The 21,340-nt window shown below is 45.7% G+C and overlaps 1 long non-coding RNA gene and 1 other non-coding gene across 2 annotated transcripts in view; both read left to right on the forward strand.

Moving 5' to 3' along the window:
- The window catches only part of LOC126416373 (uncharacterized), a 2,268,185-nt gene that overhangs the window by 1,136,006 nt on the left and 1,110,839 nt on the right, over nt 1-21,340 (forward strand). The window lies entirely within an intron of this gene.
- Trnaa-cgc (transfer RNA alanine (anticodon CGC)) lies at nt 1,723-1,795 on the forward strand. Its single transcript has one exon. It is a non-coding gene; the product is annotated as a tRNA-Ala (tRNA).

Here is a 21,340-nt window from a genome sequence, read left to right on the forward strand (position 1 = left end):
GAGCGGGGTAGAAAATCGAGCATCTGATGACGATCAATTAGGTTTCAGAAAAGGTTGAAGTACTAGAGAGGAAGTGCTGACGTTACAATGGAAGCAAGACTGAAGAAAAATCAAGACACGTTCATAGTATTTGTCGACTTGAAAAAGCGCTCGATGATGTAAGATGGTGTAAGATGTCCAAAATTAGTAGCAGAAGCGAGAACAGAAAGAAATTGAACATCGCGACTCCGCCCCGCCTGCCAGACAATTGAATGTCTTAAGTATTATTGGCCTTCTACTCATCGAATTGTATAAAAATCTCATTTACCTTCATTTTCCTTACTGCAGATTAGTATTACGTCTTTATATGAACGTCTCAGTAATGCGCTCTCACAAATCCTTGTTAGTCTCACGTATAATTTACAACTACTGATCGGCAGGAGGCGCTTGCGTGCTGGCATCGTTGGCTCTAAAACGCAGGAGAAGAAACATATCCCTTCTCATGTCTCCGCTCCCAGCAGAACATCGTAATCATCGGCAAACTTATGATCTACTGTTTGTTTGACTCCGGGAAAATAATCAGATTTGACCCACATTTCCGGGGTTTTCGAAGTTTTTGTCTTGAGTCAACAATTTAAGTGATGGCAGTCCTACCCTGGTGATACGAGAGATTAATTAATTACGCGTTAATGGTACCTGGAACAATTTAATCCACAACAGTATATGTATCAGTTTTAACGGTCGAAAAGAAAATTACTTCATTGAGTTCATAATTAAATGAACATGTATACTGCTTATATTAACTTTGGCATACCTCTGAGATACATCTTCACTTAAGACCACTCTCTGCCAGTATAGTGTAGCACTGATTCAGTTCGGCTAGTGAAAGTATTGCAGGCTGGTTTCAGTCAGAAGAATGACCCGATAGCTCAGTGAGCTAAAACATTAAAAAATGGTTTCACTTAAAAGAATGAGTACGTGGTTCAACCTACACAAAAACAAGTGATCGTTTTCTCTTGCAAAGATTGGATGAATAATTCAATATTGAAAGCTACAACGGTGTCAGATCTGTTTATTCGATAGCTTCCACTGACTGCTCTCTCTCGAAAAAAATAAATATTTAATAATCCAACCGACAGCTAAAGCCGCAACCGACTGACGTGACTGTTTTCATTCTGTTGCTCTCATATGCTGGTTTTATTTAAAAGAACGACTGTTTTCATCCGGTTGCTCCTACATACTGGTTTCACGTGAGGCAATGAATGTATAGTCCAACCGACCGAATCCATTGTTTTCATTCAGTTGCCCCCACAAACTGGTATCACTCAAAAGCGTGAACGAATAATTCCACCGATAGGTATAGCTACAACCACATGAGTCGATTGTTTTCCAGCAACCGAATGAATCGATTGTTTTCATTCGGTTATTCCCATCACTACTTGCAACCTACGTCCTCAGTAATTTCCTGGTTGTATTCCAATTTCTGTCTTGCTGTATAGATATCACCCTCTACACCTCCCACTAGTACGATGGAATATATTCCCTGGTGTCTTATTCTCTGGAGAAACTACTCATTCCCTATCTTATACGTCTACCTAATTTTCACATTCTTCTGTAGCACCGCATCTCAGTTGCTTCGATTCCCTTCTTCTCCAGTTTTTCCACGGTCCATGTTTCACAGGCATACAAAGCTATGCTCCAAACATACGTTCTCAGAAATTTCTTCCTCAAATTGCGGTACCGAGCTAGGTGGCGCAGTGGTTAGCACACTGGACTCGCATTCGGGAGGACGACGGTTCAATCCCGTCTCCAGCCATCCTGATTTAGGTTTTCCGTGATTTCCCTAAATCGTTTCAGGCAAATGCCGGGATGGTTCCTTTGAAAGGGCACGGCCGATTTCCATCCCAATCCTTCCCAAACCCGAGCTTGTGCTCCGTCTCTAATGACCTCGTTGTCGACGGGACGTTAAAAAACACTAACCTAACCAAATTGCGGCCTATGTTTAATATTAGTAGACTTCCCTTGGCCAGGAATGCCTTTTTTCCAGTGTTAGCTTGCTTTCCCATGCCCGTCTTGGGTTATTTTGCTGCCTAGACAGCAGACTTCCTTAACTTCATCTTCTTCGTTTTCATCAAACCTGACGTTAAGTTTCTAGCTGTTTTAATCTCCACTACTTTCATTACTGTCTTGTTTCTTCGATTTATTCTCTACACATGACACTGTTCATTCCATTCAGCAAATTCTGTAGTTCTTCTTCATTTTTACTGAGCACAGCAGTGTCATCAGCGAATCTCATCATTGATATCCTTTCACCTTAAATTTTAGTCTCTCTCTCGAAATGACTAACGGAGCAATATGAAAGCTGAAATAAAGATTCAACTTTTTCTAACAAACTGAACAGCTTCAGTGAACAAAATGGTTCATGCATTCAGAAAATACATTGGTGCCGTGGCCACTTACACTGTAATTCAAAGGGAAGAGCCGTACAGAATGGATTGTTTAGCCCAAGTATGCGCTTACACATTCCTAAATAATAATACTGGTGATCTGTCTGGCTTCTTCGTTGTTACGCTCTTTCTCTATTTGTATTTAACAGGGGACTGATAGCAATGAAAACAATACCGGAGCAGGTATGGAGATAACAGCTATTTCTTTACTGAGCTACTGGAATTAGCGTAAAACTCATTTACAAGGTTCTTCCCATTCACAGGTTTCTCCTAGCCTTCTTGAATGAGATTATTTACAATATTGTACGAATAACCCAATTTCTCCATTCTGTTAAGGTACACTTCTGATGTGGCATACCAAGATTCCTTTCAGTCTCAGAAATTCTTCTGTACTTATTATATACACATAAAAACGTTTTGGATCACCCCAGTTCCCAGAACTGACTGTAGATATTGTATCACAGACACAGTCCCTTTGACTGTTCAGAGATGTCACTAAACCCTCCCAAAGATGCAAACAACCATGCATGAGCAGCGCCTATTACACTGAGGGGGTCCGACAACCTATCAGTTCCAGTCATTCCACCAGGAAGGAGGTACACGGCTCGTGCTCTCTGTAGTTCAACCATGTCTAGACGGCCAATACCGCGGTTCGATCGCGTACGCATTCTTACTTTGTGCCACGAAGGGCTCTCAACAAGGGAAGTGTCCAGGCGTCTCGGAGAGAACCAAAGCGATGTTGATCGGACATGGAGGAGATACGGTGAGACAGGAACTGTTGATGACATGCCTTGATCAGGCCGCCCAAGGGCTACTACTGCAGTGGATGACCGCTACCTACGGATTATGGCTGGGAGGAATCCTGACAGGAACGCCACCATGTTGAATGTTGAATAATGCTTTTCGTACAGCCACAGGACGTCGTGAGGATGGTTCAAATGGCTCTAAGCACTATGGAACGTAACATCTGGGGTCATCACTTCCCTAGACTTAGAACTACTTAAACCTAACTAACCTAAGGACATCACACACATCCATGCCCGAGGCAGGATTCAAATCTGCTATCGTAGCAGCAGCGCGGTTCCGGACTGAAGCGCCTAGAACCGCTCGGCCACACCGGCCGGCAGCAAGCAGGAGGTTCCCTGCTGTTTTGGGATGGCATTATATGGGGCCCACGTACGCAGCTGGTGGTCATGGTAGGCGCTATAACGTCTGTGCGATATGTGAATGCCAACCTCCGACCGATAGCGCAACCATATTGGCAGCATATTGGCGAGGCATTCGTCTTCATGGACGACAGTTCGCGCCCACAGTGGGGGCCAGACATGAGCCCTATCGAACATGCCTGTGATAGAATCAAAATGGCTGTTTATCGACGACGTGACCCACCAACCACTCTGAGGGATCTACGCCGAATCGCCGTTGAGGAGTTGGACAGTCTGAACCAACTATGCCTTGATGAACTTGTGGATAGTATGCACCGACGAATAAAGGCATGCATCAGTGCAAGAGGACGTGCTACTGCGTATTAAAGGTGACGGTGTGTACAGCAATCTGGACCACCACCTCTGAAGATCTCGCTGTATGGTGGTACAACATGCAATGTGTAGTTTTCATGAGCAATAAAAAGGGCGGAAATGATGTTTATGTTGATCTCCATTCCAATTTTCTGTACAGGTTCCGGAACTCTCGGAACGAGGTAATGCCAAACTTTTTTTGATGTGTGTGCTTTCGAACTGTTCATTCATTTCTCTGACATCTCAGTCTACGAGACCTATTCGGAAAGTGAGGTCTGATCGGTCGCTAAATGGAAATCACTATGAAAATGAAAAATGTTTTATTTGCAACATTTAGCTACACATTCCATCTACTTCTGTACATAGCCGTCGCTCCGACATAGGTATCTGTCGTAGCCCTCTACCAACTTTTCAATACATTCGTCAGAGAAGGCTACCGCCAGTGCCTTCCGCCTATTCTCTGCTCTGGTCTGCAGTTCGTTGTCTGTTCCGAATTTTTTCTGCATAGCCAGTGTTTCATGTGAGCAGAGATGAAAATCAGAGGAAACTATGTTCGGGCTGTATGGTGGGCGATGAAAGACTTCCCATCAAAAGCGCTGCAGAAGCGTCTTCGGCGCTCCTGCAGTGTGAGGCCGAGAATTGTCATGATGAAGTAAATGCATGACAGGTGCGTTACGCATGAAATATGGTGAAATCTCACAGCAGGCATCTATACTCGGCGGGAGACACTATTGTTATAGGCATCTTTACGTGATCACTGTGCGCTCAGAACTCAGACCTACTAGATAGTGTCGGAAGTTCCATGCGGCTTTTCGCGGATGATGCTGTAGTATACAGAGAAGTTGCAGCATTAGAAAATTGTAGCGAAATGCAGGAAGATCTGCAGCGGATAGGCACTTGGTGCAGGGAGTGGCAACTGACCCTCAACATAGACAAATGTAATAATTGCGAATACATAGAAAGAAGGATCCTTTATTGTATGATTATATGATAGCGGAACAAACACTGGTAGCAGTTACTTCTGTAAAATATCTGGGAGTATGCGTGCAGAACGATTTCAAGTGGAATGATCATATACACTCCTGGAAATTGAAATAAGAACACCGTGAATTCATTGTCCCAGGAAGGGGAAACTTTATTGACACATTCCTGGGGTCAGATACATCACATGATCACACTGACAGAACCACAGGCACATAGACACAGGCAACAGAGCATGCACAATGTTGGCACTAGTACAGTTTATATCCACCTTTCGCAGCAATGCAGGCTGCTATTCTCCCATGGAGACGATCGTAGAGATGCTGGAAGTAGTCCTGTGGAACGGCTTGCCATGCCATTTCCACCTGGCGCCTCAGTTGGACCAGCGTTCGTGCTGGACGTGCAGACCGCGTGAGACGACGCTTCATCCAGTCCCAAACATGCTCAATGGGGGACAGATCCCGAGATCTTGCTGGCCAGGGTAGTTGATGTACACCTTCTAGAGCACGTTGGGTGGCACGGGATACATGCGGACGTGCATTGTCCTGTTGGAACAGCAAATTCCCTTGCCGGTCTAGGAATGGTAGAACGATGGGTTCGATGACGGTTTGGATGTACCGTGCACTATTCAGTGTCCCCTCGACGATCACCAGTGGTGTACGGCCAGTGTAGGAGATCGCTCCCCACACCATGATGCCGGGTGTTGGCCCTGTGTGCCTCGGTCGTATGCAGTCCTGATTGTGGCGCTCACCTGCACGGCGCCAAACACGCATACGACCATCATGGCCACCAAGGCAGAAGCGACTCTCATCGCTGAAGACGACACGTCTCCATTCGTCCCTCCATTCACGCCTGTCGCGACACCACTGGAGGCGGGCTGCACGATGTTGGGGCGTGAGCGGAAGACGGCCTAACGGTGTGCGGGGCCGTAGCCCAGCTTCATGGAGACGGTTGCGAATGGTCCTCGTCGATACCCCAGGAGCAACAGTGTCCCTCATTTGCTGGGAAGTGGCGATGCGGTCCCCTACGGCACTGCGTAGTATCCTACGGTCTTGGCGTGCATCCGTGCGTCGCTGCGGTCCGGTCCCAGGGCGACGGGGACGTGCACCTTCCGCCGACCACTGGCGACAACATCGATGTACTGTGGAGACCTCACGCCCCACGTGTTGAGCAATTCGGCGGTACGTCCACCCGGCCTCCCGCATGCCCACTATACGCCCTCGCTCAAAGTCCGTCAACTGCACATACGGTTCACGTCCACGCTGTCGCGGCATGCTACCAGTGTTAAAGACTGCGATGGAGCTCCGTATGCCACGGCAAACTGGCTGACACTGACGGCGGCGGTGCACAAATGCTGCGCAGCTAGCGCCATTCGACGGCCAACACCGCGGTCCCTGGTGTGTCCGCTGTGCCGTGCGTGTGATCATTGCTTGTACAGCCCTCTCGCAGTGTCCGGAGCAAGTATGGTGGGTCTGACACACCGGTGTCAATGTGTTCTTTTTTCCATTTCCAGGAGTGTAAAATTAATTGGTGGTAAGGCGGGTACCAGGTTGAGACTCATTGGGAGAGTCCTTAGAAAACATAGTCCATCAACAAAGGAGGTGGCTTACAAAACACTCGTTCGACCTATACTTGAGTATTGCTCTTCAGTGTGGGATCCGTACCAGACTGGGTTGACGGAGGAGATAGAGAAGATCCAAAGAAGAGCGGCGCGTTTCGCCACAGGGTTATTTGGTAAGCGTGATAGCGTTACGGAGATGTTTAACAAACTCAAGTGGCAGACTCTGCAAGAGAGGCGCTCTGCATCGCGGTGTAGCTTGCTCGCCAGGTTTCGAGAGGGTGCGTTTCTGGATGAGGTATCGAATATATTGCTTACCCCTACTTTTACCTACCGAGGAGATCACGAATGTAAAATTAGAGAGATTAGAGCGCGCACGGAGGCTTTCAGACAGTCGTTCTTCCGCGAACCATACGCGACTGGAACAGGAAAGGGAGGTAATGACAGTGGCACGTAAAGTGCCCTCCGCCACACACCGTTGGGTGGCTTGCGGAGTATAAATGTAGATGTAGATGTAGAAAAGAGCTACGTGAAGTGATCGATGGGCTTACTAGAGACACTTTCCCAACACGTGTGTCCTAAGTTTTATCGTCTTTTCACCGTGGTTTCCATCTCGCACCCGGTCGGACCTTATTTTACAAATAGTCCTTGTTACTTTGTTATTCCATATTTGTTTACTTGTTAAAAATGACAATGTTGTAAACACTGCAACAAAGACGATGTTCACAGCACTGAAGCAACAAGTTATTGTAGAAATGTTGGACTGAAAGCACGTGATCGAGTGACGTATAGCATGCGTGCGCAGTTCCAATGGCAACAAGTATCGCCTCTACTGATCCACGACTAATAGGCACCTAGAGCTCCTGACTCCCTGGAAAGAAAAATCGACGACTTCCCGTTTCGTTGGCCGCGTGCTACCTGGTGTCCGCTAACGGGATGGCAGCGCGAAGAAATGCACCGACAGGCCGGGACAAGTGCAGGGCGAAGATTTACGAGCAGCAGGCTCCTCAGGGACTCCACATCGTATTTTCCAGTCGGTCTACCGTCCCTGCTGTAACCCGTTCCACTCGGACGTCTTCGTTGGCTGAAGTAAGAGATACTGCAACACACGAGGGGTCAGCACTCTGACTGGAGGGAGCAGCCGAAGTCCTCGGCCGCCCGGAAGCTTGTCACCCACGCGGATCTCTTCAGTAGAGTTTATTGTAGAGGATGGAAGACGAATAAAGCAGCGGCTTCCTGCTGCAGACCATTAATCTGCCTCAGCGAATGTATCTAAGGGAATCAATTTTCACCTGCCTCTGTGAAGCTTTTCACACTGTTTAATATCGCATTTTTTTTAATTGTGGCCCATAGCAGCCGAGTTATTAACCCAGTTACATTCTTGAGTAAAATATTCTAGCGGTTAAAACGCCACGACCTTCCGGCCAAACACATTTTGGCCGTCATTAAGTGGTATGACCGTCGATGGGCTACTGTTATACCGTTGTGAACACCAGCTGCTATCTGTGACTTGTGTTCACAGCATTCCCATACACACCGACGGAAAAAAATGTCCAGGGCTGCTTCCTGCTCCGTAGTGGAATACGGTTAAATGTGCCCATAAATACACTCTTGGAAATGGAAAAAAGAACACATTGACACCGGTGTGTCAGCCAGTTTGCCGTGGCATACGGAGCTCCATCGCAGTTTTTAACACTGGTAGCATGCCGCGACAGCGTGGACGTGAACCGTATGTGCAGTTGACGGACTTTGAGCGAGGGCGTATAGTGGGCATGCGGGAGACCGGGTGGACGTACCGCCGAATTGCTCAACACGTGGGGCGTGAGGTCTCCACAGTACATCGATGTTGTCGCCAGTGGTCGGCGGAAGGTGCACGTGCCCGTCGACCTGGGACCGGACCGCAGCGACGCACGGATGCACGCCAAGACCGTAGGATCCTACGCAGTGCCGTAGGGGACCGCACCGCCACTTCCCAGCAAATTAGGGACACTGTTGCTCCTGGGGTATCGGCGAGGACCATTCGCAACCGTCTCCATGAAGCTGGGCTACGGTCCCGCACACCGTTAGGCCGTCTTTCGCTCACGCCCCAACATCGTGCAGCCCGCCTCCAGTGGTGTCGCGACAGGCGTGAATGGAGGGACGAATGGAGACGTGTCGTCTTCAGCGATGAGAGTCGCTTCTGCCTTGGTGCCAATGATGGTCGTATGCGTGTTTGGCGCCGTGCAGGTGAGCGCCACAATCAGGACTGCATACGACCGAGGCACACATGGCCAACACCCGGCATCATGGTGTGGGGAGCGATCTCCTACACTGGCCGTACACCACTGGTGATCGTCGAGGGGACACTGAATAGTGCACGGTACATCCAAACCGTCATCGAACCCATCGTTCTACCATTCCTAGACCGGCAAGGGAACGTGCTGTTCCAACAGGACAATGCACGTCCGCATTCATCCCGTGCCACCCAACGTGCTCTAGAAGGTGTAAGTCAACTACCCTGGCCAGCAAGATCTCCGGATCTGTCCCCCATTGAGCATGTTTGGGACTGGATGAAGCGTCGTCTCACGCGGTCTGCACGTCCAGCACGAACGCTGGTCCAACTGAGGCGCCAGGTGGAAATGGCATGGCAAGCCGTTCCACAGGACTACATCCAGCATCTCTACGATCGTCTCCATGGGAGAATAGCAGCCTGCATTGCTGCGAAAGGTGGATATACACTGTACTAGTGTCGACATTGTGCATGCTCTGTTGCTTGTGTCTATGTGCCTGTGTTTCTGTCAGTGTGATCATGTGATGTATCTGACCCCAGGAATGTGTCAATAAAGTTTCCCCTTCCTGGGACAATGAATTCACGGTGTTCTTATTTCAATTTCCGGGAGTTTAGTTTGTTCTTAATGTTTTTCATAAATTTACAGTTAAAGTCGGCGTTGAAGTTCCCAAGGAGACTGTATTTGATGCAGTTGATATACAAATACACAATGGATGTTTAGCGGAATCGATAGCGTAGTATAACGGATGCTTAGTGGAATCGGCAGCGTAATAACATGATGATCCAGTGCAGAGCATAAATCGCTGGTTCTAATGTCGTCTTGATCATCTTTTCTTCGTACGATTTGAAACACCTAAATCTCATTATTGTAAGACTCATAATCATTTTTATTAATAATGCACGACATCTTGTTTCTAATTACACATTGCCCACTACATTTTTATTTTCACTTCAAATATAAATTCTTAATTATCAATATTTTATGAAAAATCGTTAATAAAGGTGCCTAAAAATAAGAAAACATAACGATTTAATTTTTAGGACCAAAATAAGAAACCAAACACTCTTCATTTGGACTGTGTCCATTGTTTTAGACCACACATGTAGTCTCATGCGAACCAGAATAGTAACTGTAGTAGAAACATGAAAAACAATTATTTTCACAGCATCGAGCACAACATACAAATGCTGCATTTTTACATTTGCCACTGTGCTATTGCAACATGAGCCCAATAGAACTGGTCTGGAGCCAATTGAAGGCATTTGTCGCGAGAAGTAACACTATTAAGCTGCCAGACGCACCAGAACGTATGACATTTCCACAATTAAAATGTATTTCTGGGATTAGGATAAGCGAGAGATTGCCAGACGACTGACTATAATTATTACCTTCACTGGCTTCAGTATTAAACAACACCGTGAAATCCATGCACTATACTTTTGCATCACACGTAGCTATCTCAGGAAAGTTACCCTGTGTTTGTAATTTTAATACTATGTGAGGCGAGAACGAGAGCAGTTTATGCTTTCCGTTTGGTCACCTAAGAAGCTTGCGGTAGTGCTGGAGTTTAGCCGAATATTGTTTAATTCACTTTAAAAATTAAATGATATTCGAAACTATATTGTTCCCCTGCTCTCGTCTTTCTACGCCTGAACTGCAACTGCTGCCATCATTGCAGATTAGTTGGACCAGCCGGCCCGCTAGTGCTGTCTAACAAGGGGAGGCCGCCAATTGTGAAATTCAGATTCGATTCATACTGTGCATAATAAAAGCTCATGGCCACAGGTGTAATGTGGCAAAGCACCAAGATGCACTTCTCAGCCGTTGTCGAGAAAATCGACAGTTAAAAGAAACCGTTGCGGTGAATTACTCTCAACGCTTGACAATTTTCTACTGCGTCGTGGCGCAGCGGTAAGCGCTCGGGGTCGTAATCCGAAGGTCGCCGGATCGAATCTCGCGGCATGCAACTTTTTTTTATTATTTTTTTGTAATTCAAATATATATATATATATATATATATATATATATGTATATGTATATATATATACTTGAAATAAATCCAATCCATCGTCCACCACCAATTGTCTTCTCCGATTTTTGCCGATATGATACGATACGCGTGCTATGCATCCAACCTGACGAACGATAGAACAATTTTTCAGACTGTCAATCAGGTGTGTTTCCCAACAGATAATTTAACAAACAATTGTTCTCGTAAAAACGCATCGTTTATAGATGTGCTCGATGTCGTGCTGTTTTCTGCTTTCCATGTTTCTATGATAACTACCACTCTGGTTCGTGCGATACTCCAGCTACTTCTGGTCACTAATTGTTAATTATATGCGAGTGTACACCGAACTTTTCAATAAATTGTATCCACTTCAATATTATTTGTGATATTGTGTATTATTTCAAGTATTATTTTTCCACGACAAACGACTTTCAACAACTTATTATATGCATAATTGTTGCAACTGATTGCCGGGAATTATATATATATATATATATATATATATATATATATATATATATATATATGTGTGTGTGTGTGTGTGTGTGTGTGTGTGTGTGTGTGTGTGTACATTTGAATTACAAACAAACAAATAATAAAAAAAGTTGCATGGCGCGAGATTCGATCCGGCGACCTTCGGATTACGAACCCGAGCCCTTACCGCTGCGCCACGACGCTTTAGGAAACTATTAATCGTAGGGAGTATTTCACGGCAACGGTTTCTTTTAACTGTCGATTTTCTCGACAACGGCTGAGAAGTGCATCTAGGTGCTTTGCCACATTACACCTCTGGCCATGAGCTTTTATTATGGGGAGTATGAATCGAATCTGAATTTCACAATTGGCGGCCTCCCCTTGTAAGTTACATGCGCCTCTAGAGCTGAGGTCCCGCACTATCGCTCAGTCCTTGTGCGTGTAACACAACATGAAACATGTATGAATACAAGCTTTCGCGGCGATATCCGTTAATAAAACATTCTCGGGTTTCAAGCCGCGTAAAGTGGTTCACTGCCCACGAGCTTTCGGCAGAGATCCCCTTTGCCATTGTCAAGCGGATGACTGTCGTGTGGTTGTCATTGCCGTGCTTATACAGCCACGCCATCGCTCGTGCCATCTCAGCATGTAAGAAGGGGCTTAACTTTGCTCCTTCGCCAAGAAGCATCCCTTTCGCTGACATACTGAGTGGTGTAGAACAAGCGGTTCGTAAGCTTCCAAGCGATGTGGCTGAGGAAATTCGCAGAGAAACGAGCAGTATTCTTTTGCAATCGAAACCACCAGCTTCAAACATGACTAGAGCTGAACGCAGTGGCCTCTGTGCTCTCCGGAATGATCCTATCACCGTCGTCCTACCAGCTGACAAGGGCAATGCTGCTGTCTTAATGGAACGAGCCGACTACGACGCAAAAATCATGTTGGTGGTAGATACATACCAAAACTTACCTCGGGATCCAACATCCAGAATAGTGTAGAAGACTTCAGAGCTTCTCAAACGGTCATCGCAGGAAGAGAATGCTATTAAGAACCTCCTCCCCAAGGCACTAAGACCGCCCATGTTCTATGGTCTGCCGAAGGTGCATAAGAAGGTCTGCGACTTGGCTGAAGTCAGCTTCGATGTGGTTTCTTTATTCACGTGTGTCTCCATCACAGAGACTCTACTGACTTGCTGTCCCAGCTCTTTGACGACATCATCGTGGATTTATTTAAGCACTCTCTGACGTCATCATGTTTCTTACATGATGGAGAATATTTTAACCAAACTGACGGCGTGGCGATGGGAAGTCCATTAGCTTCAGTAGTAGCCAACCTCTTTATGGAGCATTTCTAAGACATCGCCTTGGACACGGCTCCTGCAAGGCCAAGCTGTTTTTATCGCTGTCGACGATACCTTCGTCATTTGGCCACATGGACAATAAAAGTTAGCAGAAATCCTGGAGCGCCTCAACAGCATCCACGACCACATCAACTTCACAATGGAAGTAGACAGGACGGTTCCCTGCCGTTCTTGGACGTGCTTGTCCGCCGTAAACCTAATGGGTCTCTAGGTCATAGCGTTTACCGCAAGCTCACGGATCGGCATCTGCACGCCACCAGCTTCCATCACCCAGGACAGAACCATTCAGTTCTGAGGACCTTAGTACATTGAGCTGAAACCGTCTAAGAGGCTGAAAACTTTCCGAGAGAATTGAGCTACTTACGCAGAGTTTTTAAGGAAAAGGGTTACAACAAACAGATCTCACAAGCAGTGCCATCCAAGCCTCAAAGAAAGAAGACCTTCAGAGACCAAGCAGGCTGCATTCTTACCGTTTTGTGGTTCGACAAAAGGGAGGATTAGTCGGCTCCTGAAGAGGCCTAAAATAGACACAATCTTCAGGCCTCCGGCAAAGATCCAGCAAATAATGAAGTCTGTGAAAGACGATGCAGGCCTCAGAACGCCAGGAATTTACAAGATACCTCCTGGATGTGGGCAGGTCTATGTCGGCCAGACTGTTCGCACTATTGAACAGCGCCGCACAGAACATGAAAGGTGTTACCGTCTGAGCTATCTCGAAAAGTCAGCTGTAGCAGAAGATGCTCTGGAAAACGGACACTGAATTGCATTCGATGAGACGTCTATTATTAAACGGACTAATGGCTTCTGGGATAGCGTAATAAACTAGGCCATAGAGATTAGAAGTTCTGGCAACACCTTCAGTAGAGACGGTGGATTGCAGCTGAGTACAACGTGGGATCGGCTGTTGAGGGGGTTGAAGCGGGCCCGGCGGTCGCGAGGCCAAAACATTACCATATATGGTGTGGCACCGAGCACCAGAGACGTCACGAGCGACGGCGACGGCGCGGCTATATAAGCACGGCAATGACAACCACACGACAGTCATCCACTTGACAATGACAGAGGAGATCTCTGCCGAAAGCTCGTGGGCAGTAAACCACTTGACGCGGCTTGATACCCGAGAATATTTTATTAACATGAAACATATTCTTGTGATCGTACTTGACTCAACTGGACACTGCTTGGCCTTCGCTCCACATGAAACGAAATCCAATGAGATTCAAGCAAACGCGAAAGAATACATAGTGCTGTGGTTACATCACTTTTATTCCTATGATGAACAGAGTATAGTCTCTTTTCAATTATTTGCCGTATCTTTGTATGATAGTCCTTTTATAAGCCGGCCGCGGTGGTCTCGCGGTTCTAGGCGCGCAGTCCGAACCGTGCGACTGCTACGGTCGCAGGTTCGAATCCCGCCTCGGGCATGGATGTGTGTGATGTCCTTAGGTTAGTTAGGTTTAAATAGTTCTAAGTTCTAGGGGACTGATGACCACAGTAGCTGAGTCCCATAGTGCTCAGAGCCATTTGAACCATCCGTTTATAAATCGCTATTTTTTCTCCAGGCGTCAGCTGATCTTGTCAGTGTATTATTAATTATTCTTACATATTATTTATAACCAGTGTCCAACAGACTTATTGCTCTGTAATTTTCACAAGCATTTCTCGTTCCTTTTACATAGAGTAATATTGCTTCCGTCAGTCTCCAAGAGTCGAGTACAACATTCCATCTCCAGCATTCATTTAACAAATGGAATAGCCTCAGTTCCAACAATAAACCTCACATTTAATAAGTTCAGCATCAATATTATAGGGCCGGCCGAAGTGGCCGTGCGGTTAAAGGCGCTGCAGTCTGGAACCGCAAGACCGCTACGGTCGCAGGTTCGAATCCTGCCTCGGGCATGGATGTTTGTGATGTCCTTAGGTTAGTTAGGTTTAACTAGTTCTAAGTTCTAGGGGACTAATGATCTCAGCAGTTGAGTCCCATAGTACTCCGAGCCATTTGAACCCATATTATCGGGCCATCCTGCTTACCTGTCCTTCATCTGTTTTAATCATTCTTGTATCTCCTCCAGTAGAACATTGCCTCCTTGGTATATTTCATCATCTTCTTCTTCGTCGTGGTGTACTTCGTTTGTTCAGTTTTATCATTGTTTTCTACCCATAATCACTGACATTGTTTTATCCATACTTCACTGTCTATTATACGTAATCATGCAGGATATCCTTGTTTGTTAAATTGTTTCCAGAGTTTATAATTCATCTCTTGTCTACCATGTAGATCGTTTCCAATGTTTGATATCACTCTATCCCAGAACTCTTGATGAGCTTCCGCCACAGTTTTTTTAGCATAGTTACGTGTTCCTTTATACTGCGCTTTCTTCTCTTTCTATTGTTCTGTAGATTTGTAATGTAAGCTTTTTGTTTCTCTTTAAATCCATTTGCTGTATCTTTATTGAATACTTTGGCATCCGTACTCCTGAATTGTTTTTTTCTCCGCTATCGCATCCATCGGAGCTTGGATTACACATACTCTTTACGTTTACTCAATTTGTATTTATATTGTTTTCTATAGATTTATTTTGCAAAAAATACGGGAGTCGTAGCTGAGACACACTTCTTACACCATCTTGTTGCAGAAGGTAGAGATTGGAAACTTCGAGCCGGCTGAAGTGGCCGTGCGGTTAAAGGCGCTGCAGTCTGGAACCGCAAGACTGCTACGGTCGCAGGTTCGAATCCTGCCTCGGGCATGGATGTTTCTGATGTCCTTAGGTTAGTTAGGTTTAACTAGTTCTATGGATGTTTCTGATGTCCTTAGGTTAGTTAGGTTTAACTAGTTCTAAGTTCTAGGGGACTAATGACCTCAGCAGTTGAGTCCCATAGTGCTCAGAGCCATTTGAACCATTTTTTTGGAAACTTCGCCCTCGAGCTTACATCTCGTACTACTTTGTTTCCTCCAGGTTGACATCGACAATCACCAGGAAATGGTCTGAATCTACGTCGCTACCTCCACGTACTCTTATATCTGGTAGTAGATATCCTACTTTTCTGTTTACTATGACACACTCAAAAACAGATCTATAGCTCCTTGGGCTCCATATCAATTCACGAGTAACCTTCTTTCTAAAGGAACTGTTGGTAATTTCCATTTACTTATATGTTAAAAAATGACGAAATTCGTGTACGGCGTTATTTAAGACCTGCTCTTCAAATGATTCTATTTTCCAGGTATCGGCATATACCCTAACTTGCGTTAAGGTGTCCGCTTATCATCGGAGAATCTTTAGTTTCTTGTCTTCTTCTTTCTTGATGTGGATAAGTACCTGTTATTTTGAGATAGCCCCTCTACTTTTAGCCTTACGTGCATGATCCTTTCATTTATGAAGGTATAGATGTGAGTCCTAATCTCCCAGCCGGCCGGAGTGGCCGAGCGGTTAAAGGCGCTACAGTCTGGAACCGCACGACCGCTACGGTCGCAGGTTCGAATCCTGCCTCGGGCATGGATGTGTGATGTCCTTAGGTTAGTTAGGTTTAACTAGTTCTAAGTTCTAGGGGACTTATGACCACAGCAGTTGAGTCCCATAGTGCTCAGAGCCATTTGAACCTAATCTCCCATTTGTTGTCGGTTACGATTGCTACTCTTCTCTTCGCTCTAGCAGTTGGTCTCACTCAACTGTAAAATCGCTCAAATCCATTTTTTCTTTTAGTTTCTTTTTTGTTTCAGTTATGAGTACCATACTGATGTTTCTGGTCTTTAAGTGATTGTGTAGTTGTTCTTTGGTCCCAGTCGTCGTCCAGTCAAAGTTTTTATTGTTTTCTTGTCTGAAATTCAATTGTACTCTTGTCATGCTTTGATTGTTTTGTTTGAGTTCCGTCCGGCTTTCTTCAGTGCAGATTGCGAGTGCGTTCAGGTTACCCCTATAACAGGATACGAGACTGTTGCTAGTGTAATTAGGTGGCGAGGCTGTCACCTTGAGGTATCCTGACCTGCCTGTTTCCTGTCGACGCTTTCTCCCATAGCTACACATTCCAGTTTTGGGGGGCCAGCCATTTACCATTCCCCGTCTGCCACACACCTCATTAGGGAGCGCATTTCCTAGGGCTACATGGTTGTCACCTACGTAGACGTGAGAGAAGGATTTGCTGGAAATGCTGCTAAGTGATGGCAGAGACGTCGCCTATCGCATTCGGCTGTCGCTGGGCCCTCGAGATCATGCTAGCTTATAGCTCTTAACACGGAAATTAAATTATGATCTGGGTAGCTGATAAACAACATATACAAATATTCAGTTACACGATAACTATGTATGCAGCTTTCTTTTCGTAGCTGTGCTGGTGTGTACCTGTGGGGCCAGTCAATAAATGCCGTTGCTGAGTCTCAATCGGTTCACCGCTTTGGTATCATAGATGAACGTCCGTTTATTAGAAGTATCTTTCAATGCGGACGAAGATTTTTGTCTGTCGGGCACAGTTTATGACAGAAGTGGGTGTGGGTAGTGCTACTCCCAGTTTGATGATTGCGACATAATGTTTGGACTTCTGGCTGTCGTAACGGGAACAGCCGAGCAGACGGCGATTCAGAGATAGTTTCTTCTGAGAGGTGATCTTCGCAATACGGAGAAACGAAATCTTCGATTCTGTAGCCATGTGCAAGATAACACATGTTTTCATTTCGTCATCTGATAGGGTTTAGCGATGCGGAACTAGTAATCAAATGCCCCTTCAGATACAGTGTTTTAAAAATTGTGTAAAGTAGACGATCAAGGAAACGCACCTTCCGTAGTGCTACTCATCGCTAATTGGTCAACAATTTCATTTTTTCTGATTCTGGAATGCTTTTCAACACAAGGTAGCCTCACTCCTTTGTATTTTTCGACACACTGATACATTAATTTGTGTAACCCAAAGACGTAACACATCGTTTTCAAGTTCGACGACTGGTGTTCCAGTTTTCGAGGGTGCTCCGCGAATGTTTGTTTATCTGACTTTCACCGTATTTTACGTATTGCGTATCTGAGCGCTTCGCCTATTGCTAGAGCTTCAGCCGTAAAGCTCTCCTTCTCAGTGGAAAGGGTTCCACCGTTTCAGGACGGATCCAAATTTTGTTCGTGCTACACACGTTCGACCATTGTTTCATAACAACATTCTTCCCGCATTTCGGGAACTGCTACTGAAATGCCTGAGATTCCGATGGGCTCGTATCACCACTGTCGTGGCGAAATTTTATATGGAATAATCTGAAGAGATTGCAACAGGGACAGTCCTTCGCACACCTAAGCTTCGATAACCGGTGCGGCAATAAGGCAGGGACTCTGTAGGCGAATTTCTCGACCACGTCAAGAATATTTAGTATAACATTAAATTTACCATTGAGGTTGAGAAGATCAAATGCCCCTCCCCCACCGCCCACAACGTTCTTGGATGTCCACATGCAGAAGAAACCTTATGGCCCTCTGAGGTATGGAGTACACGGAAACACACCGACACGGACCTGAGTCTAGCTGCCACTATCCAGTTTAGCGATACTCCCGTCTGACGACGCTTTTGCCCTGACCGAAGTCCATTTGTGACGACAGCATCTTACTCAGAAATGGTTCAAGTGGCTCTGAGCACTATGAGACTTAACATTTGAGGTCGTCAGTCCCCTATAACTTAGAACTCCTAAAACCTAACGACATCACACACATCCATGCCCGAGGCAGTATTCGAACCTGCGACCGTAGCGGTCGCGCGGTTCCAGACTGAAGCGCCTAGAAACGCTCGGCCGCACCGGCCGGCGGCATCTTACTGTGGGATGTGAACCGGCTACAAAATTTTGCCTCCAATGGTTTCAGAAAGAGATCGCACGGGCAGTGGGGTGTTCGCACAGATGCAACGGCAAGAGTGAAGGAGGAGAATCCAATGAAAAAGAAGACTGCATTCCTGTCATACGCAGGAGCAGCTTCGGCAAACCCATATTCCGAACACCTGTAACAAATACGGAACCTTCTGGGCAGCGTGAAAGGTGAAATCGGACTGCGTACTTCTTCAGTGTATCACATTTCACGCGATTGTGAAAATCCTTACACCGTAAAAACGCAGCGATATAGCTAAAATAAATGGCTGTAAGCACTATGGGACTTGTCATCAGTCCCCTAGACTTAGAACTACTTAAACCTAACCAACCAAAGGACGTCACACACACCTATGCCCAAGGCATGATTCGAACCTGCGACCGTAGCAGCAGTGCGGTTCCAGACTATAGCGCCTAGAGCCGCTCGGCCACAGCGGCCGGCTTGCGATGTAGCTCCCTACGCTGCACGGAACATACACGAAACATAAGATTCGGGCAGGAAAGTAAATTTACAACTGCCGAGCACAGTTTAACAGACAAGCTTATGTTAGATTTTGAAAAGACGACTGTCAACCGCTCAGTTCATTATTTCTGGAACAGCATTATTGAGAAGGAATTCGAGATACGAATGTCGATGAGTCTTCTTAACCTCTAAACCATCGATTCTTTAGATAGTAGAACTCCCTTTTATGAAACAGCTTCAAACGTCTAATTACTTTACAAATGAGTTAATGTATTGGCTATTTGACGCTATGCATGTAGTGGGGAAAACTTTAGAAAAGCTTTGAAATTACGTGTAAGTTTGTTGAAATCGCTTTGTGCTTTCATTCCCAAATACTGGCATCAATATAGTGAGGGTAATTTGCACTTAGTGATCTACGCTGGCTAAAGACGTATCCAGTTTCTGACTGTATTTCTTCGCTTCCGGTGTTAAAACATTATGAGAATACCAGAAAGAATTATGAGAATGTTTTAAATTTTTAATTTGATCAATAATTACATGAAATTTTAAAAATCGATTATTCTTGTCCCTGGAAGCCGTTAGATGCAACTTGTAACTAGGACTATGAACCATGAACCGTGTTAGCTGATTACTGATGTAGGTCAGCGCCTTTTGGCAACCGGCCTTTGAAGCAATAAGGCAAGAGAGGCAACCATGTGCATCACATAGACCAGCTGTGGTCGGACTCATGTTGCCAGGTGCGTAAACAATCAGATAAGCTGCTGTGAAACTGTTCTGGACCTTCCGTTGCGAGATTCAAATGCCCACCGCCGACACCTACTAAGAACGGTCGGAAACAGTCTGACAAGCTTGTGGGAGTCTTGCAGGGTAGGTTGTGCTGAGAAATACACTGGTGTCCAAAACTAAAGCAGCAAACCGAAATTTTGCAAGATTACATTTATTTTGCCAAAAACCAGTATAAACACGTCACAGCAAAGTAAAATTAACGCAAAGAATACAGAAAGTATACAACTGCAACAGTAGAAGAAAATGGTCTTAATTTTTTCCAATTTAACAAATTTGCACACACATTGTAAAACTAGTTAATATACTCTCTCTGGGGTTTGACCACCTATGGCAGCAATACGGGCCTGACAACGACGGAGCGTGCTGTGAATAACGTCATCAATGTCATGTTGAGGCAATAACGCCTATTCTTTCAACGGAGCTACTAGCAAGTCATGGAGACTATTTGGTGGATGTTGACGTGATGCAACTCGACTCACAAGTGCATCCCAGACCTACTCTATGGGATTCAAACCGGGAGAGCGAGCAGGCCATGTCATGCGTGCAGTATCTTCCGTTTCCAAGAAAACATCAACCAATCGTGCTCTATGAGGTCGAGCATTATCGTTCACCAGTACGAAGTCTGGGGGCACAGCACCTCGCAACAACCATACATGGGGTCCCAAGGCCTAGTCACGATAACTGACAGCAGTTAAACTTTTCCGATAGATATATGTACTTTCGTCAAGAGATGTTTGAGTGATCAATATAATCCCTGCCCACACCAGTAGCAATCCTCCTCGATATCGGTCTCTTTCCACAATTTTCGAGTCTCTACATCGTGTTCCACATTCCCCTAAGATGCGAATCCGTTAGAACCACTCTCCCGACCAAATTGGGACTCATCTGAGAAATGAAGGTTGGCCCATTGTTCGACAGTCTAGGTGGCATATTGACCACTCTAGACGTTCTGTGAATACGCGTCAGAGGCACACATGCAGCAGGGCTGCGACAATAAAGGCCACTCTGTCGATGAATTCTCTATACCTTTTGCCTCGATACAACACGTCCAGTGGATGCTGCGGCATCAGATGCTAGTTGCTGCGCAGTACTCAGTCAGTACCGTCGTGCCCTTACAGCCAAATAACGATCCTCTCTTTCTGATGTCACATATGGTAGGCCCTGACCTTGTCTTCATGACAGAGTTTCGCTCTCTATAAATTTCGGTTTCTATAAACTGTCGCTGCATCCGAGAAATAACAGAACGACTCACGTTAAGTCATCGGACCACATGAGTTTCCGACTATCCTCCATCCATTCTTCCCCTGGCCCGCCACCGCAGGGAGTCTGGAAGGCGTCTTCTCTGTGCCATACTTCACTGTCTGTGACTGTGTACACAACAGTTGTGGATGTAGGTCTACCAGGCAAACATTACTCCGTTTTATAGGTGCCCTGACCGCATCGTTGGCGTGGTTTTCCGTTGACCGCCATCTTCCTTGCAATACATGATCGTACGGATGTACAGGGCTATTACAAATGATTGAAGCGATTTCATAAATTCACTGTAGCTCCATTCATTCAGATATGGTCACGACACACTACAGATACGTAGAAAAACTCATAATGTTTTGTTCGGCTGAAGCCGCTTTCAGGTTTCTGCCGCCAGAGCGCTTGAGAGTGCAGTGAGG

Source organism: Schistocerca serialis, chromosome 8, assembly GCF_023864345.2.
Source record: "Schistocerca serialis cubense isolate TAMUIC-IGC-003099 chromosome 8, iqSchSeri2.2, whole genome shotgun sequence".
In the NCBI taxonomy this organism is placed as follows: domain Eukaryota; kingdom Metazoa; phylum Arthropoda; class Insecta; order Orthoptera; family Acrididae; genus Schistocerca; species Schistocerca serialis.